Source organism: Pseudochaenichthys georgianus, chromosome 6 (genome assembly GCF_902827115.2).
Source record: "Pseudochaenichthys georgianus chromosome 6, fPseGeo1.2, whole genome shotgun sequence".
NCBI lineage: Eukaryota > Metazoa > Chordata > Actinopteri > Perciformes > Channichthyidae > Pseudochaenichthys > Pseudochaenichthys georgianus.
Window position 1 is genome coordinate 35324846 of NC_047508.1, and position 16866 is coordinate 35341711.

A 16866-nucleotide genomic window follows, 5' to 3' on the forward strand; every position below is an offset into this window, starting at 1 on the left:
TATTCTGTTGTTCTTCTTAAAGTGAAGCCTTTTTATGAAATATTATTATTGTTTAACACTTTATCGGTCTCCTGAGAGACTGTCAAAAATTGCCGTCGCCGACTATATTTCAAGTCGTCTAGGCGGGGTATTGGGTAAAGTTTTCAACCAGCAATAATCGCGCCTCGGATAAACCTCATGGGCTACGATACTGCCACTGCGCAGAGATAATGATCACAGGTTGCAGAGGAGGAGGTTATAAGGTGAACACACCTTTCTGACAGGGTTTAACATGCATACTGTTGAAAGACTCCAAGGAAACTCTGTATGCAGACTTGTAGTGTATTGTTAGGATAAGTTAGTTAAAGTGGACATATCATGCTATTTTTAGGCAATAGCATAGGTCTCAAATATATATAAATAAATAAGAAACATGTCTATGAAGTGTTTTGCTCAAAATACCAAACAGATCACCCATTCTAGCCATGCCTCATATCCCTCTATTTCACTTCCTGTTTCAAAAGTGCTGATTTAGGCTATAAAGCTATATAAAAAAAAAGTTGAGAAAAGAGGAGGGGGCTGAGCTCATGCGAGAGATTCTACCGCAGATACTGCCGTGATGAAACGCCATATCATGGATTATCAAGGATTATTTCTGAAACAGTTTAGAGCTCAAAGGCTTTCTCTCTTGCCGGTTATACCACAAGGTGAGTTCCTTTTCATTTCCTACTTCTTCACACAGTATGCTCTGGGTTGATTAAGACTAAACACACTTACCAAAGAAGGTTACAAATTAAGTTGTTCTCAGAGTAGCCCTTTATATTTATTTTAGCATCTCAAAATATAGTTTTATACTAACTGTATGTGTTATATAACCTTTCAAATATATAGTGTCCGAATATAGACTTCCTGCCAAACGTTTTGAAATAAGATATGATTTAACTTTATTTATACCAAGGGTAATTGTACAGAAGTTGCATCATAAAGTGGGAAAGGATACATATATTTAGGGTTCAAATCAAACACAATGTAACCAAATGAAGATTACATGTGAGTTAATGTAGACAAATAGGAACTAAGTTTAAAGACAGGTATTCTAGGTGTTTTAGAACAAGAAGCGAAGAATACCAGTTCTGAAAAGACTTAATTAGTTGTGTTGAAAGTTCCTAGTTCACGAAATTCATTAAATCATTATTGACATCTAGTGGAGAGTTTGGACAATGATATTATCAATCCAGTGGTGGTACGGCATCTTCTAACAACAGCAGAGCCTTTTCATATGAAACATTATTAATATTTAACACTTTATCGGTCTCCTGAGAGACTGTCAAAAATTGCCGTCGCCGACTATATTTCAAGTCGTCTAGGCGGGGTATTGGGTAAAGTTTTCAACCAGCAATAATCGCGCCTCGGATAAACCTCATGGGCTACGATACTGCCACTGCGCAGGGATAATGATCACAGGTTGCAGAGGAGGAGGTTATAAGGTGAACACACCTTTCTGACAGGGTTTAACATGCATACTGTTGAAAGACTCCAAGGAAACTCTGTATGCAGACTTGTAGTGTATTGTTAGGATACGTTAGTTAAAGTGGACATATCATGCTATTTTTAGGCAATAGCATAGGTCTCAAATATATACAAATATATAAGAAACATGTCTATGAAGTGTTTTGCCCAAAATACCAAACAGATCACCCATTCTAGCCATGCCTCATATCCCTCTATTTCACTTCCTGTTTCAAAAGTGCTGATTTTGGCTATAAAGCTATATAAAAAAAAAAGTTGAAAAAAAGGAGGGGGCTGAGCTCATGCGAGAGATTCTACCGCAGATACTGCCGTGATGAAACGCCATATCATGGATTATCAAGGATTATTTCTGAAACAGTTTGGAGCTCAAAGGCTTTCTCTCTTGCCGGTTATACCACAAGGTGAGTTCCTTTTTATTTCCTACTTCTTCACACAGTATGCTCTGGGTTGATTAAGACTAAACACACTTACCAAAGAAGGTTATAAATTAAGTTGTTCTCAGAGTAGCCCTTTATATTTATTTTAGCATCTCAAAATATAGTTTTATACTAACTGTATGTGTTATATAACCTTTCAAATATATCGTGTCCGAATATAGACTTCCTGCAAAACGTTTTGAAATAAGATATGATTTAACTTTATTGATACCAAGGGTAATTGTACAGAAGTTGCATCATAAAGTGGGAAAGGATACAGATATTTAGGGTTCAAAGCAAACACAATGTAACCAAATGAAGATTACATGTGAGTTAATGTAGACAAATAGGAACTAAGTTTAAAGACAGGTATTCTAGGTTTTTTAGAACAAGAAGCGAAGAATACCAGTTGTGAAAAGACTTAATTAGTTGTGTTGAAAGTTCCTAGTTCACGAAATTCATTAAATCATTATTGACATCTAGTGGAGATTTTGAACGATGATATTATCAATCCAGTGGTGGTACGGCATCTTCTAACAACAGCAGAACCTTTTCATATGAAATATTATTAATATTTAACAGTTTATCGGTCTCCTGAGAGACTGTCAAAAATTGCCGTCGCCGACTATATTTCAAGTCGTCTAGGCGGGGTATTGGGTAAAGTTTTCAACCAGCAATAATCGCGCCTCGGCTGAACCTCATGGGCTACGATACTGCCACTGCGCAGGGATAATGATCACAGGTTGCAGAGGAGGAGGTTATAAGGTGAACACACCTTTCTGACAGGGTTTAACATGCATACTGTTGAAAGACTCCAAGGAAACTCTGTATGCAGACTTGTAGTGTATTGTTAGGATAAGTTAGTTAAAGTGGACATATCATGCTATTTTTAGGCAATAGCATAGGTCTCAAATATATACAAATATATAAGAAACATGTCTATGAAGTGTTTTGCTCAACATACCAAACAGATCACCCATTCTAGCCATGCCTCATATCCCTCTATTTCACTTCCTGTTTCAAAAGTGCTGATTTTGGCTATAAAGCTATACAAAAAAAAAGTTGAAAATAAAGGAGGGGGCTGAGCTCTTGCGAGAGATTCTACCGCAGATACTGCCGTGATGAAACGCCATATCATGGATTATCAAGGATTATTTCTGAAACAGTTTGGAGCTCAAAGGCTTTCTCTCTTGCCGGTTATACCACAAGGTGAGTTCCTTTTTATTTCCTACTTCTTCACACAGTATGCTCTGGGTTGATTAAGACTAAACACACTTACCAAATAATGTTATAAATTAAGTTGTTCTCAGAGTAGCCCTTTATATTTATTTTAGCATCCCAAAATATAGTTTTATACTAACTGTATGTGTTATATAACCTTTCAAATATATAGTGTCCGAATATAGACTTCCTGCAAAACGTTTTGAAATAAGATATGATTTAACTTTATTATACCAAGGGTAATTGTACAGAAGTTGCATCATAAAGTGGGAAAGGATACAGATATTTAGGGTTCAAATCAAACACAATGTAACCAAATGAAGATTACATGTGAGTTAATGTAGACAAATAGGAACTAAGTTTAAAGACAGGTATTCTAGGTTTTTTAGAACAAGAAGCGAAGAATACCAGTTGTGAAAAGACTTAATTAGTTGTGTTGAAAGTTCCTAGTTCACGAAATTCATTAAATCTTTATTGATATCTAGTGGAGATTTTGGACAATGATATTATCAATCCAGTGGTGGTACGGCATCTTCTAAGAACAGCAGAGCCTATTCATATGAAATATTATTAATATTTAACACTTTATCGGTCTCCTGAGAGACTGTCAAAAATTGCCGTCGCCGACTATATTTCAAGTCGTCTAGGCGGGGTATTGGGTAAAGTTTTCAACCAGCAATAATCAGCGCCTCGGATAAACCTCATGGGCTACGATACTGCCACTGCGCAGGGATAATGATCACAGGTTGCAGAGGAGGAGGTTATAAGGTGAACACACCTTTCTGACAGGGTTTAACATGCATACTGTTGAAAGACTCCAAGGAAACTCTGAATGTAGACTTGTAGTGTATTGTTAGGATAAGTTAGTTAAAGTGGACATATCATGCTATCTTTAGGCAATAGCATAGGTCTCAAATATATACAAATATATAAGAAACATGTCTATGAAGTGTTTTGCTCAACATACCAAACAGATCACCCATTCTAGCCATGCCTCATATCCCTCTATTTCACTTCCTGTTTCAAAAGTGCTGATTTTGGCTATAAAGCTATAAAAAAAAAAGTTGAAAAAAGAGGAGGGGGCTGAGCTCATGCGAGAGATTCTACCGCAGATACTGCCGTGATGAAACGCCATATCAAGGATTATCAAGGATTATTTCTGAAACAGTTTGGAGCTCAAAGGCTTTCTCTCTTGCCGGTTATACCACAAGGTGAGTTCCTTTTTATTTCCTACTTCTTCACACAGTATGCTCTGGGTTGATTAAGACTAAACACACTTACCAAAGAAGGTTATAAATTAAGTTGTTCTCAGAGTAGCCCTTTATATTTATTTTAGCATCCCAAAATATAGTTTTATACTAACTGTATGTGTTATATAACCTTTCAAATATATCGTGTCCGAATATAGACTTCCTGCAAAACGTTTTGAAATAAGATATGATTTAACTTTATTTATACCAAGGGTAATTGTACAGAAGTTGCATCATAAAGTGGGAAAGGATACAGATATTTAGCGTTCAAATCAAACACAATGTAACCAAATGAAGATTACATGTGAGTTAATGTAGACAAATAGGAACTAAGTTTAAAGACAGGTATTCTAGGTTTTTTAGAACAAGAAGCGAAGAATACCAGTTGTGAAAAGACTTATTTAGTTGTGTTGAAAGTTCCTAGTTCACGAAATTCATTAAATCTTTATTGATATCTAGTGGAGAGTTTGGACAATGATATTATCAATCCAGTGGTGGTACGGCATCTTCTAACAACAGCAGAGCCTTTTCATATGAAATATTATTAATATTTAACACTTTATCGGTCTCCTGAGAGACTGTCAAAAATTGCCGTCGCCGACTATATTTCAAGTCGTCTAGGCGGGGTATTGGGTAAAGTTTTCAACCAGCAATAATCGCGCCTCGGATAAACCTCATGGGCTACGATACTGCCACTGCGCAGGGATAATGATCACAGGTTGCAGAGGAGGAGGTTATAAGGTGAACACACCTTTCTGACAGGGTTTAACATGCATACTGTTGAAAGACTCCAAGGAAACTCTGAATGTAGACTTTTAGTGTATTGTTAGGATAAGTTAGTTAAAGTGGACATATCATGCTATTTTTAGGCAATAGCATAGGTCTCAAATATATACAAATATATAAGAAACATGTCTATGAAGTGTTTTGCTCAACATACCAAACAGATCACCCATTCTAGCCATGCCTCATATCCCTCTATTTCACTTCCTGTTTCAAAAGTGCTGATTTTGGCTATCAAGCTATATAAAAAAAAAGTTGAAAAAAAAGGAGGGGGCTGAGCTCTTGCGAGAGATTCTACCGCAGATACTGCCGTGATGAAACGCCATATCATGGATTATCAAGGATTATTTCTGAAACAGTTTGGAGCTCAAAGGCTTTCTCTCTTGCCGGTTATACCACAAGGTGAGTTCCTTTTTATTTCCTACTTCTTCACACAGTATGCTCTGGGTTGATTAAGACTAAACACACTTACCAAAGAAGGTTACAAATTAAGTTGTTCTCAGAGTAGCCCTTTATATTTATTTTAGCATCCCAAAATATAGTTTTATACTAACTGTATGTGTTATATAACCTTTCAAATATATAGTGTCCGAATATAGACTTCCTGCAAAACGTTTTGAAATAAGATATGATTTAACTTTATTTATACCAAGGGTAATTGTACAGAAGTTGCATCATAAAGTGGGAAAGGATACAGATATTTAGGGTTCAAATCAAACACAATGTAACCAAATGAAGATTACATGTGAGTTAATGTAGACAAATAGGAACTAAGTTTAAAGACAGGTATTCTAGGTTTTTTAGAACAAGAAGCGAAGAATACCAGTTCTGAAAAGACTTAATTAGTTGTGTTGAAAGTTCTTAGTTCACGAAATTCATTAAATCATTATTGATATCTAGTGGAGAGTTTGGACAATGATATTATCAATCCAGTGGTGGTACGGCATCTTCTAACAACAGCAGAGCCTTTTCATATGAAATATTATTAATATTTAACACTTTATCGGTCTCCTGAGAGACTGTCAAAAATTGCCGTCGCCGACTATATTTCAAGTCGTCTAGGCGGGGTATTGGGTAAAGTTTTCAACCAGCAATAATCACGCCTCGGATAAACCTCATGGGCTACGATACTGCCACTGCGCAGGGATAATGATCACATGTTGCAGAGGAGGAGGTTATAAGGTGAACACACCTTTCTGACAGGGTTTAACATGCATACTGTTGAAAGACTCCAAGGAAACTCTGAATGTAGACTTGTAGTGTATTGTTAGGATAAGTTAGTTAAAGTGGACATATCATGCTATCTTTAGGCAATAGCATAGGTCTCAAATATATACAAATATATAAGAAACATGTCTATGAAGTGTTTTGCTCAACATACCAAACAGATCACCCATTCTAGCCATGCCTCATATCCCTCTATTTCACTTCCTGTTTCAAAAGTGCTGATTTTGGCTATCAAGCTATAAAAAAAAAAGTTCAAAAAAGAGGAGGGGGCTTAGCTCATGTGAGAGATTCTACCGCAGATACTGCCGTGATGAAACGCCATGTCATGGATTATCAAGGATTATTTCTGAAACAGTTTGGAGCTCAAAGGCTTTCTCTCTTGCCGGTTATACCACAAGGTGAGTTCCTTTTTATTTCCTACTTCTTCACACAGTATGCTCTGGGTTGATTAAGACTAAACACACTTACCAAAGAAGGTTATAAATGAAGTTGTTCTCAGAGTAGCCCTTTATATTTATTTAGCATCCCAAAATATAGTTTTATACTAACTGTATGTGTTATATAACCTTTCAAATATATAGTGTCCGAATATAGACTTCCTGCAAAACGTTTTGAAATAAGATATGATTTAACTTTATTATACCAAGGGTAATTGTACAGAAGTTGCATCATAAAGTGGGAAAGGATACAGATATTTAGGGTTCAAATCAAACACAATGTAACCAAATGAAGATTACATGTGAGTTAATGTAGACAAATAGGAACTAAGTTTAAAGACAGGTATTCTAGGTTTTTTAGAACAAGAAGCGAAGAATACCAGTTGTGAAAAGACTTAATTAGTTGTGTTGAAAGTTCCTAATTCACGAAATTCATTAAATCTTATTGATATCTAGTGGAGATTTTGGACAATGATATTATCAATCCAGTGGTGGTACAGCATCTTGTAACAACAGCAGAGCCTATTCATATGAAACATTATTAATATTTAACACTTTATCGGTCTCCTGAGAGACTGTCAAAAATTGCCGTCGCCGACTATATTTCAAGTCGTCTAGGCGGGGTATTGGGTAAAGTTTTCAACCAGCAATAATCACGCCTCGGATAAACCTCATGGGCTACGATACTGCCACTGCGCAGGGATAATGATCACATGTTGCAGAGGAGGAGGTTATAAGGTGAACACACCTTTCTGACAGGGTTTAACATGCATACTGTTGAAAGACTCCAAGGAAACTCTGAATGTAGACTTGTAGTGTATTGTTAGGATAAGTTAGTTAAAGTGGACATATCATGCTATCTTTAGGCAATAGCATAGGTCTCAAATATATACAAATATATAAGAAACATGTCTATGAAGTGTTTTGCTCAACATACCAAACAGATCACCCATTCTAGCCATGCCTCATATCCCTCTATTTCACTTCCTGTTTCAAAAGTGCTGATTTTGGCTATCAAGCTATAAAAAAAAAGTTCAAAAAAGAGGAGGGGGCTTAGCTCATGTGAGAGATTCTACCGCAGATACTGCCGTGATGAAACGCCATGTCATGGATTATCAAGGATTATTTCTGAAACAGTTTGGAGCTCAAAGGCTTTCTCTCTTGCCGGTTATACCACAAGGTGAGTTACTTTTTATTTCCTACTTCTTCACACAGTATGCTCTGGGTTGATTAAGACTAAACACACTTACCAAAGAAGGTTATAAATGAAGTTGTTCTCAGAGTAGCCCTTTATATTTATTTTAGCATCCCAAAATATAGTTTTATACTAACTGTATGTGTTATATAACCTTTCAAATATATAGTGTCCGAATATAGACTTCCTGCAAAACGTTTTGAAATAAGATATGATTTAACTTTATTATACCAAGGGTAATTGTACAGAAGTTGCATCATAAAGTGGGAAAGGATACAGTTATTTAGGGTTCAAATCAAACACAATGTAACCAAATGAAGATTACATGTGAGTTAATGTAGACAAATAGGAACTAAGTTTAAAGACAGGTATTCTAGGTTTTTTAGAACAAGAAGCGAAGAATACCAGTTGTGAAAAGACTTAATTAGTTGTGTTGAAAGTTCCAAGTTCACAAAATTCATTAAATCATTATTGATATCTAGTGGAGATTTTGGACAATGATATTATCAATCCAGTGGTGGTACAGCATCTTCTAACAACAGCAGAGCCTTTTCATATGAAATATTATTAATATTTAACACTTTATCGGTCTCCTGAGAGACTGTCAAAAATTGCCGTCGCCGACTATATTTCAAGTCGTCTAGGCGGGGTATTGGGTAAAGTTTTCAACCAGCAATAATCGCGCCTCGGATAAACCTCATGGGCTACGATACTGCCACTGCGCAGGGATAATGATCACAGGTTGCAGAGGAGGAGGTTATAAGGTGAACACACCTTTCTGACAGGGTTTAACATGCATACTGTTGAAAGACTCCAAGGAAACTCTGAATGTAGACTTTTAGTGTATTGTTAGGATACGTTAGTTAAAGTGGACATATCATGCTATTTTTAGGCTATAGCATAGGTCTCAAATATATACAAATATATAAGAAACATGTCTATGAAGTGTTTTGCTCAAAATACCAAACAGATCACCCATTCTAGCCATGCCTCATATCCCTCTATTTCACTTCCTGTTTCAAAAGTGCTGATTTTGGCTATAAAGCTATATAAAAAAAAAAGTTGAAAAAAAAGGAGGGGGCTGAGCTCTTGCGAGAGATTCTACCGCAGATACTGCCGTGATGAAACGCCATATCATGGATTATCAAGGATTATTTCTGAAACAGTTTGGAGCTCAAAGGCTTTCTCTCTTGCCGGTTATACCACAAGGTGAGTTCCTTTTTATTTCCTACTTCTTCACACAGTATGCTCTGGGTTGATTAAGACTAAACACACTTACCAAAGAAGGTTATAAATTAAGTTGTTCTCAGAGTAGCCCTTTATATTTATATTAGCATCCCAAAATATAGTTTTATACTAACTGTATGTGTTATATAACCTTTCAAATATATAGTGTCCGAATATAGACTTCCTGCAAAACGTTTTGAAATAAGATATGATTTAACTTTATTTATACCAAGGGTAATTGTACAGAAGTTGCATCATAAAGTGGGAAAGGATACAGATATTTAGGGTTCAAATCAAACACAATGTAACCAAATGAAGATTACATGTGAGTTAATGTAGACAAATAGGAACTAAGTTTAAAGACAGGTATTCTAGGTTTTTTAGAACAAGAAGCGAAGAATACCAGTTCTGAAAAGACTTAATTAGTTGTGTTGAAAGTTCCTAGTTCACGAAATTCATTAAATCATTATTGATATCTAGTGGAGAGTTTGGACAATGATATTATCAATCCAGTGGTGGTACGGCATCTTCTAACAACAGCAGAGCCTTTTCATATGAAATATTATTAATATTTAACAGTTTATCGGTCTCCTGAGAGACTGTCAAAAATTGCCGTCGCCGACTATATTTCAAGTCGTCTAGGCGGGGTATTGGGTAAAGTTTTCAACCAGCAATAATCGCGCCTCGGATGAACCTCATGGGCTACGATACTGCCACTGCGCAGGGATAATGATCACAGGTTGCAGAGGAGGAGGTTATAAGGTGAACACACCTTTCTGACAGGGTTTAACATGCATACTGTTGAAAGACTCCAAGGAAACTCTGTATGCAGACTTGTAGTGTATTGTTAGGATAAGTTAGTTAAAGTGGACATATCATGCTATTTTTAGGCAATAGCATAGGTCTCAAATATATACAAATATATAAAAAACATGTCTATGAAGTGTTTTGCTCAACATACCAAACAGATCACCCATTCTAGCCATGCCTCATATCCCTCTATTTCACTTCCTGTTTCAAAAGTGCTGATTTTGGCTATAAAGCTATACAAAAAAAAAAGTTGAAAAATAAAGGAGGGGGCTGAGCTCTTGCGAGAGATTCTACCGCAGATACTGCCGTGATGAAACGCCATATCATGGATTATCAAGGATTATTTCTGAAACAGTTTGGAGCTCAAAGGCTTTCTCTCTTGCCGGTTATACCACAAGGTGAGTTCCTTTTTATTTCCTACTTCTTCACACAGTATGCTCTGGGTTGATTAAGACTAAACACACTTACCAAAGAAGGTTACAAATTAAAGGGATAGTGGAAATTGAACCCCAAATAGTTTCGTTTTAACTTATATACAAGCATAATTACGTACCAAAACAATCACACCTGATTAAAAAAATATAATAATTGCCTTACGCATGTTAGAAGCACTTTATTGCAGCTTCCCCGAACTTTTTTAGAAACGAAATGATCGATTCAGCCAAACCGGAAGTGAGGAAAATTCAGGAAGACGAAACGATAACAAACCATGGCGTCTATGCAGAATGAACGTGGAAGGGCAAATATACCAGACAAAGAAGAAGGATTGTACGAGGTATCCAGTGATGATAGCGAGTCAGAAACATCCTCTCGGCTTTCCTGCGAAAATGTAGTTTTAGGAACTGAATCTGAATCCGGTTCAGTAAGCGACGATGGTGAGAATATTGAGCCAGACGATGGACCATTACGTCCTTATTTGTTCGAGCCCGAGGTGATGGAGTTAGTTCACGGCATGGGCAATGGCGAGGATCACCAGGACCAGGCGCCAGATGATGCACCCCTACGCACAAATAATCTTGACTGGTAGGTCCCTAAGCATAGCTCACGCTATGCGCTATATTATATATTGCAAAAGTTGGCATGCATGCACTGTAGGCCTATGGCTATGCCCGAGGATGACTGCATGTAGGGTACATTTCATAACATACCAGGGTCAGGTTCACATAAATTATCTTGTCACATTTATTATTGTATATGTAACAGCCTTATGGGCATTAATTACATGAATACATTTAAATGAATTGTATACTAGCATGATATACAGCTAGAGCCAATCGGTCTTTTGACGTAGTATGGTCCTAATCCTAGGCTAGCCAGGCTGCCTGTCAAGTGTAGGCTGTACTCACAGTACTGTTAGTCTATCATGTCTATATGATGACTGTAGTGTACACATTCGACACTGTGTACCGGATTATCGGATGACGAGGCCTCCGGTCGCCTAATCGACAGGCAATAAATGGCGTTGTACACAATGGTACAGGCTAATGATGCATTAAATCAGCCAGAAAACATAATTAAATACTCGTGCCTCGTCCAATGTTTGTGCCCGTCTTCCTTTGTTTTCGTCATCACCCGAAGTATTTCGTTTCATTGAGAGGGCGTGGTCGGGAGCAGTACAATTGAAAATAAAATGAAACTAGGCGCATGAAATAAAAAAAAATGGTTTATTATGCTTATTTTATAATAAAAATACATAAGTTAAACCCAAAATTCGCGGATTTCCACTATCCCTTTAAGTTGTTCTCAGAGTAGCCCTTTATATTTATTTTAGCATCCCAAAATATAGTTTTATACTAACTGAATGTGTTATATAACCTTTCAAAAATATAGTGTCCGAATATAGACTTCCTGCAAAACGTTTCTTGAAATAAGATATGATTTAACTTTATTATACCAAGGGTAATTGTACAGAAGTTGCATCATAAAGTGGGAAAGGATACAGATATTTAGGGTTCAAATCAAACACAATGTAACCAAATGAAGATTACATGTGAGTTAATGTAGACAAATAGGAACTAAGTTTAAAGACAGGTATTCTAGGTTTTTTAGAACAAGAAGCGAAGAATACCAGTTGTGAAAAGATTTAATTAGTTGTGTTGAAAGTTCCGAGTTCACAAAATTCATTAAATCATTATTGACATCTAGTGGAGAGTTTGGACAATGATATTATCAATCCAGTGGTGGTACGGCATCTTCTAACAACAGCAGAGCCTTTTCATATGGAATATTATTCATATTTAACACTTGATCGGTCTCCTGAGAGACTGTCAAAAATTGCCGTCGCCGACTATATTTCAAGTCGTCTAGGCGGGGTATTGGGTAAAGTTTTCAACCAGCAATAATCGCGCCTCGGATAAACCTCATGGGCTACGATACTGCCACTGCGCAGGGATAATGATCACAGGTTGCAGAGGAGGAGGTTATAAGGTGAACACACCTTTCTGACAGGGTTTAACATGCATACTGTTGAAAGACTGCAATCAAACTCTGAATGTAGACTTTTATGGCGCGTTTCCACTGCAGGCCTCGCTCGGTCTCGCTCGGTTTGGTTAGGCATTATTAGCCCCGGCTCACTATAATGCTGCACTTCCATTACGGCCCGTCTACACTACAGGCATCAACAAATCTTGAAGCTGGGCGTGTCTGAGGCTTGGCGATTTCTCGCGCCCAAGGCGACCAACAACCAATCAGGAATCTCCCGCCCGCCCCCGGCATACAAAGCAATAGCAATGTTAAAACGAAGTAAACGGGATATAAAATCCCCAAACAGGCGAAAACCTACCAGTTTCATCCACTGTCTCTGCCACCTCCCTCCATGTCTGGCTCCTCCGGTTTGTATCCCGGTAGATGAACACAACTGATCATACAGCACCGGGTGATTCACTACCGCTCCATTTTTTTGAATATGAGGAAATGACCTGCGTAGTCTCTCCCAGCATACACACGGTTTGATTGGCTAGCTCTTGTACTGTCAGATTTGCATACGCAGGATTTGATTGGCTGATGCCAAGCATCGAGCCTCAAAAGTTGAACATTGTTCAACTTTTGATGCCTATAGATGCTCGTGATGCTTGCAAAGCCATGCCATGCTCCCCACAATGCAGTTCGGCGAAGATTCAAAATCAACTACGTCACCCCATTCAAGTGAATGGGCGAAGCGTTGAAAGCATTTTTCGATGCTTGTAGTGTCGACGGGCCGTTACAGTTTAGGAACTGGGGTAGTTACTATAGTAACGTAGTGTAGGAGGAGCCGTGACGTCATCTTCAATGAGAGCCCCAGAAAAACAACACAAAAAACAACACAAGAGCTAACGCTCTTAGCACTCAGAGCTCACAGCTCTTCTGTTCAGAAACTAAACAAAAGTTAAACAAGTACAAACCACAGACTGCCTGTGTCATGGCGAGTACAGTCGCTGGTTTATTTATGTCTGTATAGGCCGTTGTTGTGAGTGTGGCACGGTCGGAGCATATATAACGTTAGCTTAGCCAAGCTCCATTTAGAAAACATGCATTTTAAAACGGGTTTTCGCCTGCCGTCTGTCTGCAGACTTGTCAAAGCATTAATTCATGGTTCTTACTAACCGGTATCAGTATGTTGTTACTTCGGCATCATTTTGAAACGTGTGTTACAATTAAATCACGGTCAAATATGTTCATCTTGTTGTAGTTGTAGCCCCCTTGACAGCGATTCTCTCTCTAGTTGAGCATACTCAGCCCGACTCAGCCTGGTTGTTCCTGGCCATAGAACCACGATTTAGTCGGGCCAGAAAAAAGGTGAAAAAGTAGCCCCGGGCCAAAACTAGGCCAAGTGGAAACGCAACCAAAAACGGGCCCCGCACGGCACGCTTAAAGCGAGCTACCCGCTGCAGTGGAAACGCGCCATAAGTGTATGCTTAGGACAAGTTAGTTCACTTATATGGGGTGTGTGACTGTCCTGCTATAGTTTGGATGGATTAAGACATAAGAAGGTCAGTGTGCCTGATTGTTGTTAAGAAAGACCTCCTCCGAAATGTTTTGAAATAAGAAATGATTCAACTTTATATACAGAGGGTAATTGTACAGAAGTTGCATCATAGAGTGGGAAAGAAAACATATCTAAGATTCAAATCAAACACAATGTAACCAAGATGAAGGTCACAAGTGAGTTAATGTAGACAAATGGGAAAGAAGTTTGAACATGTATTCTGTTGTTCTTCTTAAAGTGAAGCCTTTTTATGAAATATTATTATTGTTTAACACTTTATCGGTCTCCTGAGAGACTGTCAAAAATTGCCGTCGCCGACTATATTTCAAGTCGTCTAGGCGGGGTATTGGGTAAAGTTTTCAACCAGCAATAATCGCGCCTCGGATAAACCTCATGGGCTACGATACTGCCACTGCGCAGGATAATGATCACAGGTTGCAGAGGAGGAGGTTATAAGGTGAACACACCTTTCTGACAGGGTTTAACATGCATACTGTTGAAAGACTCCAAGGAAACTCTGTATGCAGACTTGTAGTGTATTGTTAGGATACGTTAGTTAAAGTGGACATATCATGCTATTTTTAGGCAATAGCATAGGTCTCAAATATATATAAATATATAAAAAACATGTCTATGAAGTGTTTTGCTCAAAATACCAAACAGATCACCCATTCTAGCCATGCCTCATATCCCTCTATTTCACTTCCTGTTTCAAAAGTGCTGATTTTGGCTATAAAGCTATATAAAAAAAAGTTGAAAAAAGAGAGGGGGCTGAGCTCATTGCGAGAGATTCTACCGCAGATACTGCCGTGATGAAACGCCATATCATGGATTATCAAGGATTATTTCTGAAACAGTTTGGAGCTCAAAGGCTTTCTCTCTTGCCGGTTATACCACAAGGTGAGTTCCTTTTTATTTCCTACTTCTTCACACAGTATGCTCTGGGTTGATTAAGACTAAACACACTTACCAAAGAAGGTTACAAATTAAGTTGTTCTCAGAGTAGCCCTTTATATTTATTTTAGCATCCTCAAAATATAGTTTTATACTAACTGTATGTGTTATATAACCTTTCAAATATATAGTGTCCGAATATAGACTTCCTGCCAAACGTTTTGAAATAAGATATGATTTAACTTTATTTATACCAAGGGTAATTGTACAGAAGTTGCATCATAAAGTGGGAAAGGATACATATATTTAGGGTTAAAATCAAACACAATGTAACCAAATGAAGATTACATGTGAGTTAATGTAGACAAATAGGAACTAAGTTTAAAGACAGGTATTCTAGGTTTTGATTTTGAACAAGAAGCGAAGAATACCAGTTGTGAAAAGACTTAATTAGTTGTGTTGAAAGTTCCTAGTTCACGAAATTCATTAAATCATTATTGATATCTAGTGGAGAGTTTGGACAATGATATTATCAATCCAGTGGTGGTACGGCATCTTCTAACAACAGCAGAGCCTTTTAATATGAAACATTATTAATATTTAACACTTTATCGGTCTCCTGAGAGACTGTCAAAAATTGCCGTCGCCGACTATATTTCAAGTCGTCTTGGCGGGGTATTGGGTAAAGTTTTCAACCAGCAATAATCACGCCTTGGATAAACCTCATGGGCTACGATACTGCCACTGCGCAGGGATAATGATCACAGGTTGCAGAGGAGGAGGTTATAAGGTCAACACACCTTTCTGACAGGGTTTAACATGCATACTGTTGAAAGACTCCAAGGAAACTCTGTATGCAGACTTGTAGTGTATTGTTAGGATAAGTTAGTTAAAGTGGACATATCATGCTATTTTTAGGCAATAGCATAGGTCTCAAATATATACAAATATATAAGAAACATGTCTATGAAGTGTTTTGCCCAACATACCAAACAGATCACCCATTCTAGCCATGCCTCATATCCCTCTATTTCACTTCCTGTTTCAAAAGTGCTGATTTTGGCTATAAAGCTATATAAAAAAAAAAGTTGAAAAAAAAGGAGGGGGCTGAGCTCATGCGAGAGATTCTACCGCAGATACTGCCGTGATGAAACGCCATATCATGGATTATCAAGGATTATTTCTGAAACAGTTTGGAGCTCAAAGGCTTTCTCTCTTGCCGGTTATACCACAAGGTGAGTTCCTTTTTATTTCCTACTTCTTCACACAGTATGCTCTGGGTTGATTAAGACTAAACACACTTACCAAAGAAGGTTATAAATTAAGTTGTTCTCAGAGTAGCCCTTTATATTTATTTTAGCATCCCAAAATATAGTTTTATACTAACTGTATGTGTTATATAACCTTTCAAATATATAGTGTCCGAATATAGACTTCCTGCCAAACGTTTTGAAATAAGATATGATTTAACTTTATTTATACCAAGGGTAATTGTACAGAAGTTGCATCATAAAGTGGGAAAGGATACAGATATTTAGGGTTCAAATCAAACACAATGTAACCAAATGAAGATTACATGTGAGTTAATGTAGACAAATAGGAACTAATAGGCCGCAAGGTGAACCTCGAAAAGTCCTCTAGAAAAGAAATCCCGCTCCACAGAAGTGGAACTACACAATCTTTAGTTCATAAAAAAGAACGAGTCATGCTTATCCACCAAAAAAAAGTTTGTCGCTAAAATTCCTGCCAATTCTTCTAGGCACGTAATTATTGGCTGAACTAGTCCCTTCAAAGCGTAATAATATCTTGGTCCAAAGTAGTGCCACGGTTCGTCACGTGATCGTGCTCCACCAATTGGGTAGCTGCATATTGTCAACAGAAGTGAAAGATGGCCGCCTACATGGTTGCGCTAAACCAGACCAAATGGATTCTA

General features: G+C 37.6%; 12 non-coding genes across 12 annotated transcripts; all 12 read right to left on the reverse strand.

Annotated features, from left to right (window-relative positions):
• Positions 1-67: 67 nt before the first annotated feature.
• Positions 68-208, reverse strand: LOC117448761 (U4 spliceosomal RNA). Its single transcript, XR_004552390.1, has one exon. It is a non-coding gene; the product is annotated as a U4 spliceosomal RNA (small nuclear RNA).
• A 1083-nt stretch (positions 209-1291) lies between these two features.
• LOC117448753 (U4 spliceosomal RNA) lies at positions 1292-1432 on the reverse strand. Its single transcript, XR_004552384.1, has one exon. It is a non-coding gene; the product is annotated as a U4 spliceosomal RNA (small nuclear RNA).
• Positions 1433-2515: 1083 nt separating this feature from the next.
• Positions 2516-2656, reverse strand: LOC117448766 (U4 spliceosomal RNA). Its single transcript, XR_004552395.1, has one exon. It is a non-coding gene; the product is annotated as a U4 spliceosomal RNA (small nuclear RNA).
• Positions 2657-3738: 1082 nt separating this feature from the next.
• Positions 3739-3880, reverse strand: LOC117448784 (U4 spliceosomal RNA). The gene has a single exon (XR_004552412.1). It is a non-coding gene; the product is annotated as a U4 spliceosomal RNA (small nuclear RNA).
• A 1082-nt stretch (positions 3881-4962) lies between these two features.
• Positions 4963-5103, reverse strand: LOC117448754 (U4 spliceosomal RNA). The gene has a single exon (XR_004552385.1). It is a non-coding gene; the product is annotated as a U4 spliceosomal RNA (small nuclear RNA).
• Positions 5104-6186: 1083 nt separating this feature from the next.
• Positions 6187-6327, reverse strand: LOC117448768 (U4 spliceosomal RNA). The gene has a single exon (XR_004552397.1). It is a non-coding gene; the product is annotated as a U4 spliceosomal RNA (small nuclear RNA).
• Positions 6328-7406: 1079 nt separating this feature from the next.
• On the reverse strand, positions 7407-7547 carry LOC117448769 (U4 spliceosomal RNA). Its single transcript, XR_004552398.1, has one exon. It is a non-coding gene; the product is annotated as a U4 spliceosomal RNA (small nuclear RNA).
• A 1080-nt stretch (positions 7548-8627) lies between these two features.
• LOC117448755 (U4 spliceosomal RNA) lies at positions 8628-8768 on the reverse strand. The gene has a single exon (XR_004552386.1). It is a non-coding gene; the product is annotated as a U4 spliceosomal RNA (small nuclear RNA).
• A 1084-nt stretch (positions 8769-9852) lies between these two features.
• LOC117448763 (U4 spliceosomal RNA) lies at positions 9853-9993 on the reverse strand. The gene has a single exon (XR_004552392.1). It is a non-coding gene; the product is annotated as a U4 spliceosomal RNA (small nuclear RNA).
• Positions 9994-12327: 2334 nt separating this feature from the next.
• LOC117448757 (U4 spliceosomal RNA) lies at positions 12328-12468 on the reverse strand. Its single transcript, XR_004552387.1, has one exon. It is a non-coding gene; the product is annotated as a U4 spliceosomal RNA (small nuclear RNA).
• A 1854-nt stretch (positions 12469-14322) lies between these two features.
• On the reverse strand, positions 14323-14462 carry LOC117448779 (U4 spliceosomal RNA). The gene has a single exon (XR_004552407.1). It is a non-coding gene; the product is annotated as a U4 spliceosomal RNA (small nuclear RNA).
• Positions 14463-15548: 1086 nt separating this feature from the next.
• On the reverse strand, positions 15549-15689 carry LOC117448782 (U4 spliceosomal RNA). The gene has a single exon (XR_004552410.1). It is a non-coding gene; the product is annotated as a U4 spliceosomal RNA (small nuclear RNA).
• Positions 15690-16866: the final 1177 nt, after the last annotated feature.